This window comes from Phacochoerus africanus, chromosome 2 (genome assembly GCF_016906955.1).
Source record: "Phacochoerus africanus isolate WHEZ1 chromosome 2, ROS_Pafr_v1, whole genome shotgun sequence".
In the NCBI taxonomy this organism is placed as follows: domain Eukaryota; kingdom Metazoa; phylum Chordata; class Mammalia; order Artiodactyla; family Suidae; genus Phacochoerus; species Phacochoerus africanus.
In genome coordinates, this window is record NC_062545.1 from 264,651,624 (window position 1) to 264,660,018 (window position 8,395).

Below are 8,395 nucleotides of genomic sequence, written 5' to 3' on the forward strand. Positions count from 1 at the left end.
CTTCTCTCTCCTCTTTTCTTATGTCAAGAGATTCTTGCCATTTTTTGGAGGTTTAGGTTCTCTGCCAGCATTCGGTTGTTGTTCTGTGTGAGTCATTTTACATGTAGATTTTTTTTTGTGTGTGTGTGTTTGTGGGAAAGGGTGAGCATGTCCCTCTACTCTTCCACCATCTTGCCTCCTCTCTTGCTTACAGCCATTTTTAATCTTATGCCTCTCAATTCACCTTTTAAAAGTTTCTTTCTTCTTTTAAAATTTTTAATCATTTATTTTTAATTTTTAACCTGTTTCTGCTCTTTTTTTAACTTTCATTTGACTTTATTTTTAATTGAAGTATATAGTTCATTTACAATGTTGTGTTTGTTTCAAGCATACAATAAAATGATTCCATTATACACACACACATATGTATTTTTTTCTCAGATACATTTCCCTGATAGGATATTAAAAAATACTAAGTATATTTTCTTGTGCTTAGAGGAAATACATTCACTTAATAAAATAAGTCCATTGATGAACATCTGGGCTATTTACAGCTTCTGGCTATTAAATAATGCTCTTATGAACATCCTCGAATAAATCTATGCATAACTATATACATTCATTTTCTTTAGACAAATACATACTCACGTGCTAGGTATATGATTAACTTTTAAATAAAATGTTCAAACTCTTTTCTAGTCCCATGAGCAGTGTATGAGGGTTCCAGTTCCATCATATCTTCAGTTGCACTGAGGGCATCAGTTCTCTCAATTTTAGACATACTAAAAGGTTTATAAGGAAATAAACCAGTTTACAAACCTGTAGCCACTTGATTGGAGCCCTGTAAAATATTGGAGTCCTCTGAAAAACAGTCCTGTGACATTGGGTATTTTTTGAACTTTTTGAGTCTCCCTGACTCTATGCATGATTTCATTATTCTGCAGCAGTTTTCACTCTTTACCTACCATTCATTTTGCCTTAATAAGTTTTCTTCTGAACCACCTCCCAATTGGATGTGTGTTCTAAGAGAGGTATTTCTGGTTATATTATTATCTATTATGTCTCTAGAGAATATATCAGTATTACATTTGTGGGAATCTGAATGATTATTTAAAGGAATGAGTGAATGAATGAACAGATGAAATCACTCAACAGTTACCAATCACAATTGCCTGTTGGGAGCCAAAGCTGATCTGTAGTGATACAAAGAAATTGACAATAAACCTTAACATTTAAAAAACGTTCATTAGGTGTTCCTTTAACCACTCTTCCAACTCACACAAAGACTGTGATCATTATTTCCACTTTGAAGTAACTGAGTGTCAGTGGTTTTGATAATTTGCTCAAGTATGCTCTCTTGGAAGGGGATGAACCCAGGCTCTTTTTTCCAGTTTTATATTCAATCTCCCCCCTCCTGAACAAGGCATGGACCTACCTACAGAACCTTCCAGGGGAGTGGGGAGACATGCACATTTTAAGGGGCTTTGTGTTCTAATGAAAGTTTGTGTCAGTGTTGGGGGCAGAAGCCCTTCCACTGCCTGTGCCATACGCCTCCCTTGGGAGAAGCTGTGCTCATGACGCAGAGGTCCCAGCCAATGCAGAAACTCCTGCTTCTTATCAGATACTTGACTAGAAGCCCAAAGTACCACTCATGTCAGGGACACTTTCTCCTGTGAAACAAGGTGCAGCTCAGCCCCTGTGGACCCTAATCATCCTTCATTCCAAGGGGCCAGGAGGGTGTTGGGCAGTTGCCCCAGTGGACTGCTTCTCTAGTCAGGGACTTGGGATGGTTTCCCTCCAAGGTCTCTTTAGGGTGTAGAAAAGGAGATCTCCTTGTGCATCATTTTGAAGCTGGAGAACCAGCATGAGTGTCTGTACAGGTGCTCAGGTCACCAAGGTTTGCTCTTTTTCTTTGGATTCTGGGTCTTCTGGAAAAAAAAAGTGAGGATTCAGGTAACAGAATGAAGCAGAAGGTATTTGAACTCTGAGCACAGGTATAGTTCAGAAGGAGTCCAGAAACCTCCCTAGTCATGCATGCGTGTCTATGTGTAAGTATGTGTGACCTTCAGAGAAGTTATGTATATTTGTGTATCTCTGATGTACGAGTCTATGTGTGTATGTGTAACTGACAAACACACTGAATGGCACACACTAGGATATACAGAGGTTAGAGAAGCCTGGACATTTCCTAAGTGTGTGTGTATTCTACTTGCATCTGCTGCTTGTGTGCTCTAAGACCTAGTGCCCTGCTTGCAATTCAAATATGAATGACTTCTTGTGATGACAACAGTTGTGGTCTAGGATGCTTGACAGTTCAGTGTGTAGAGCTGGATCAAACAGTTTAGAAACAAAGTCCTCATTTCTGGGATTATATATGTGGACAATCAGATCTTTATCTTTTCCCAACTTAATGAATTGGTGGCCTTGGGTTTGGCCATGGTGATTCACAGCATCCAGTGCTTTTACATGGGATTATGCTATTCACTTGCAGATCTTGTCAGTAAGGTGCTTAAGAAGTGAGGCACATTGAAACATTTAGCAAATTTTATCCTTGTGGAGACCCTACCACTTGACTCTCCATTTCCTATAGTGCAGGGGACAATATTTGGTATGAAGACAGAAAAATCACACCTCCATAGTCTCTCTCTCAACACAACACGTCTAAGTCACACTCTGTCTCCTCTTCACTACTGAGCAATTATCTGGCCACCTCTTTGCACACAGTGCTGATGATGGAATCAAAGTACCACATCTGTATTGTTACCTTCTGTTCCTATTGCAGCTCTTGGGTGTCATTAGGAGCTCTGGCTCTCCTGCAGGAGATCTGTGAGATCCTGGGCTAAGTCTGACCCAGTAGCTTTCAGTGAGAAGCCTGTGCTTGGCAGGAGTGTCAAGTGCCTGGTGCCTACTTGTGCCCTGTGAACTGAGTCAGTTAATAACCCTGAACAACTCCCTGGTCTGGAGCAAGCATCTTCTGACAGATTCTTACACAATGTCAAGTTCCTATCCCAAGCATATTTTAACATTTAACTTTAAATTTTCACATTTAACATTTGACTTTAGATTTTCTACCCTCTATAAAATGGGTGGGTCATTTCTCTAGTGAAAAGATTATCAGAAAATCAAACATTGAAGGAGTTTCTGTTGTAGCTTAGTGGTTTATGGCCCTAAGTAGAATGTGGAAGGGTGTGGGTTTGATCCTGGCCTCACTCAGTGGGTTAAGAATCCAATGTGACTGTGAGTTCTGGTGTAGGTCACAGACCCTACTTGCATCCCTAGTTTTTGTGGCTTTGTAGTAGATGGGCTGCTGCAGCTCAGATTAAACCTCTGGCCTCAGAAATCCCATATGATGCAGCTGCAGCCCTAAAAATCAATAAAAGAAAGAGAAAGAAGGGATGTAATTAAGGAATGAAGGAGGAATGAAAGAAAGAAAGAATGAAAGGAAGGAAGGATAGAAGGAAGGAAGGAAGATAAGAAGGAAGGAAGGAAGGAAGGAAAAGAAGGAAGGAAGGAAAAGTAGGAAGGAAGGAAAGAAATCAGGCTTTGAATCATCCTCTATTGTACCATATCTATGTGAGATTGTTTAAAGTATTTCACTACTCCTACTGGTAAAATGCAGGGAAAAACACAGTCTTCTCTACTTCCAAGACACAAATAAAAGTTGATGGACTGAGTCAATTTGAAGGCATGTGAAATCCATTGGCAAAGTAAAGGGCTGCAGGAATATGAGTGTGGACAGTTATCTGAGCAGGAGCACTCCTTCAAATCCTGAAATAGTTCTTTGGGTCCTGCCTATTTGTCTAACTAAAGAGAGGAAGAAACTGTAGGGTCATAGGAGCAAAGATACCCATATATTTTAATAACCCAGGAGAAAATTGTGACTACAGTAGTTACCAACTCTATAATCATGCTAGTTTTCTACTCCTGAGTATGTTGTTAATGAAGTTTTATTTGTTTGTTTTCTTTTTTTTTTCTTTGTAGCCACATCTAGAAATTCCTGGGCTAGGGATTGAATCCAAGCCACTTCTGATCTGTAACTTATGCCACCACTTGTGGCAACACTGGATCCTTAACTCACTGAGTGAGGGTTTGGGTCCATCCCACATCCTCATAGAGACAATGTCAGGGGTCCTTAACCTGCTGATCCACGGGAGGAACTCCTCCCTCCTTAGAATATTGAGAATTCAGTGAGGCAATCATGCAGAGAAGTACTTGCCATAGAGTTTTTAAACTGGGAATTATTATCAGTCTGAAGATCAACATTGGGAAATGGTTCTGGTCAATAAGGTAACTGAATTCTAAGAGACATGCCAATTCTTCACTATCCCCAGACCCCATCTCAGACCCCATCTCAGATCTCGGTTGTCTTCCTACCAGTGAATATTTAGATCTGAGCCAACTAAGAAAATAAGATGTAGAGAGAGATGGATGGAGGTACATGCACAAAAGTAAAGTTTCTTTCTTGGCAAGAAGATAAACATGCATTAAGACAAATTCCACCAGGGAACTTACTCCAGTGATAGGATATGAGCTCATAAAGTCACCTTAAGAGTGTAAAGCTAGATAAGTTAACATAAATTTTACCCACTTGTGGTTGTTTAAGCTGACCACTTTATAATAGTGATTTATTAAATTCCTGAACTTGATACTATTTTTTGTGTGGGAGGGATGCAGATCCTCTCATAAAAATAATCTATGAAGTTTTGGGTGTTTATTTTATGGAGGAACGTGTTCTTAGATGTTAATGCCTAATGAATTAGAATCCTTCTTGTTAACTCTATGTATGTGTGATATTGGCATCTTCACATTATAGAGGGACAACCTGAGGCCAAGAGAGATTTAGCATCTCAAGTCATATAGTGAGAAATGGGTGGGACCAAAATCATAACACAACAAATTGGGGTTCAGGTTCACACCTTTAGTCAGTTCTAAGTCAGCTATGTTCCTGAGGGTTAGTATTTTGAGGAAAGAGGTCCCATAGTTTGTATTTAATCTTGTATTTCCAATTAATAGCTTAGTGTCACAAACATGGTTGATTAAAAAAATGAATTATCTCTGGTTTTCATAGAAAGGAATTATGTCAACAGTGTGTTGTTTGCTTTGGTAACAGTAAGTCATAAAACAAATGCAGGCAGTTACTCTTTTTCTCCACAAGAAAGTGAGAGACACTTGTGTGGAATCCAAAATTGCAGTTTTAGTGTGTCTGATATTTCCTATGCCACTCCTTCCCCAGAAGACAGCAGAGGAACATGAGGAGGGAGAATCAGAGCCCTGTGTCTGAGTTCCTCCTCCTGGGGCTCCCCATCCATCCAGAGCAGCAGGGCCTGTTTTTTACCCTTTTCCTGGGCATGTACCTGACCACAGTGCTGGGGAACCTGCTCATCATCCTGCTCATCAGGCTGGACCCTCGCCTCCACACCCCATGTACTTCTTTCTCAGCCACTTGGCCCTCACAGGCATCTCCTTTTCCTCTGTCACTTTCCCTAAGATGTTGATGAACATGCAGAATCAGGATCAATCAATTCCCTTGCAGGATGTGTAATGCAGGATGTGTAATACAGATGTGTTTTTTCATATTTTTTGCTTGCATTGATAGCCTTCTTCTTGTAGTGATGGCTTGTGATAGGTATTTCGCTGTTTGTAACCCTCTACACTATGCAATTATCATGAGGGAGGAGCTGTGCATATGTCTGTTGGCTGGATCCTGGCTCCTTTCCTGTGCCAATGCCTTGACCCACACCCTCATCCTGGCTCAGATGTTCTTCTGTGCTGACAACATCATCCCCCACCTCTTCTGTAACCTTGCTGTGCTGCTTAAACTGTCCTTCTCAGACACCTCCCTCAATGAGCTTGTCATATTCATTCTAGGAGCTGTGGTTTTCTTTGTTTCATTGAGTGCCATCCTGGTCTCTTATGGCCACATTGGGCTCTCCATCCTGAGGGTCCCCTCGACTAAAGGGATCTGCAAAGCCTTGTCCACCTGTGGCTCCCACCTCTCTGTGGTGTCTCTATTCTATGGGACAATGATGGCCCTGTACTTTTCCTCCTCATCAGGCCAGTCCCATGACAAAGTCATCATTGCTTCTGTGATGTACAGTGGTCACCCCCATGCTGAACCCTTTCATCTATAGGCTGGAAACAGAGACATGATGTTGGCTCTGGGGATTGTTTTCAGAAGCCAAGTGAGAATCACCTAACTACATTCTTATTTCACTCACTGACCATGTTAGTATAGCCTAATAAAGTTGAGCACCCATGACTCTAGCACTTTTCCTCACTATCCTTTAAATGGCCATGTTATTAGATCAATTCCTTTCTGTTTAGTTATATCTCTTGTCCATTTATTCTTTCATAACCCTAAATTTGTCATGGCCCACAATAGCATTCATCTTAATGTCTTCAAAGCACCAAACTCTTTGTGTGTATATGTAAGTGTGTTTAAATTTTGTTTTTTTCAATGTGTTATATTATTATTAAATTTGGCTTTTTTATAGCTTTCTGAAGTGTGTATATATATTTTAAGTATTATTATGGTCATCTCTTGGGCATTGCTTTTTAAATTTTAATTAATTAATTAGTTAACTTGAAGTATAGTTGACTCCTCCTGGGGCTCCCCATCTGGCCAGAGCAGCAGGGCATGTTCTTTGCCCTTTTCCTGGGCATGTACCTGACCACAGTGCTGGTGAACCTGCTCATTATCCGGTTCATCAGGCTGGACCCTCACCTCCACACTTCCATGTACTTCTTCCTCATCCACTTGGCCCTCACAAGTGTCTCCAATTCATCTGTCACTGTCCCTAAGATGCTGATGAACATGCAGACTCAGCAATAATCCCTCCCTTATGCAGGGTACACTTCTCAGATGCATTTTTTTTCATAGTTTGGGTTGTCTTGACAGTTTCCTTCTCACAGAGATGGCTTATGACAGGTATGTGGCCATTTGTCAGTTTCTCCACTACAGCACCATCATGAGGCAGGAACTGTGTTTCTCCTTAGTAGCAGGGTCCCGGTTCCTCTGTTGTATCCAGGCCCTGTTTCACACTCTCCTCTGGGTCCAACTGTCTTTCTGTGTGGACAGTAACAAACCCCACTTCTTCTGTGACCTCACTGCCCTCCTGAACTTGATCTGTTCAGACCCCTCCCTCAATGATCTGATCATTTTTATCATGGGAGTAAGGCTTTATCCTACCTTTGAGTAGTACCTTGGACTCTTATATTCATATAGAAACTGCAGTTCTGAGGGTTTCTTCCTCCAAGAAATGCTTTAAAATTTTTTCCACCTGTGGCTCCCACCTCTTTGTGGTGTCCTTATACTACGGGCCACTTGCTAGTGTGTACTTTTTCTCCTCATCATGGGACTCCAATGACAAAAACATAATTGCTTCCATCATGTATGGAGTAGTTACACCCTTGCTGAATCACATCATCTATAGCCCCAAGAACAGAGACATAAAACAGTCCTCCAAGGTATTTGTCAATTCGGCTAACCTCTTGAAGTGACAATCACTAAATCCTCTTATTGCAGTCATGAGAACAGTGATGTGTATCTCTTAAAATTACCAATCGATTGTCAACTCTGTGAATATAAATGAATATTCATTCAGTTATCATATATAGTGTTAATGTGTCAATAAGGTCCAATTAGTTAATTGTATTGTTAAATATTCCTCTTTTTTTTTTGTCTTTTGCCATTTCTTGGGTAACTCTTGCGCATATGGAAGTTCCCAGGCTATGGTTCAAATCGGAGCCATAGGCGCCAGCCTACGCCAGAGCCACAGCAATGCAGGATCCGAGCCCCATCTGCAGCCTACACCACAGCTCACGGCAATGCCGGATCCTTAACCCACTGAGCAAGGCAAGGGATCGAACCTGTAACCTCATGGTTCCTAGTCGGATTCGTTAACAACTGAGCCACGATGGGAACTCCGTTAAATATTCTTGATATTTAATTTTTTCTGCTTCTTCATTATCTCTTAAACATTATGTGAAAAATCCTAATCAAAATATGTCACATAATTATGATTGTGGTTTTGTATTTTTCTCATTTTAGATATGCAACTTTTGCTTATATACATATATATATATATGTTTCATATGATGTTATTGAGAACAAACCAATATCATGTTCTGCTCCTTGTGGACTGATTCTTCTCTGTAAGATGCACTGAAATTGGTTTGCATTTGCTTCAAGCTGATTGTGAACATCTCTTTTCAGATCCAAAGTCAATGACACCAAGCTGGTGGATTACAATCAGCCATGATTGGGCATAATTACACTATGGAAATTGGCAAATGCTACAAAATAGTGTTCTCCTATGATAGGGAGCCTTTTCTTATTCATTGAACAGAACACCATTGCATTTATAGTTGAGGGGAGATTTCTCTTTAGCCATGGCTTCTACCCTCACATCTCATT

At 40.5% G+C, this 8,395-nt stretch overlaps 2 pseudogenes; both read left to right on the forward strand.

The window, feature by feature from the left end:
• Window positions 1–5,401: 5,401 nt before the first annotated feature.
• Window positions 5,402–6,129, forward strand: LOC125120865 (olfactory receptor 1J4-like; annotated as a pseudogene).
• Window positions 6,130–6,893: 764 nt separating this feature from the next.
• Window positions 6,894–7,479, forward strand: LOC125120866 (olfactory receptor 1J4-like; annotated as a pseudogene).
• The last annotated feature ends 916 nt before the right edge of the window (window positions 7,480–8,395 follow it).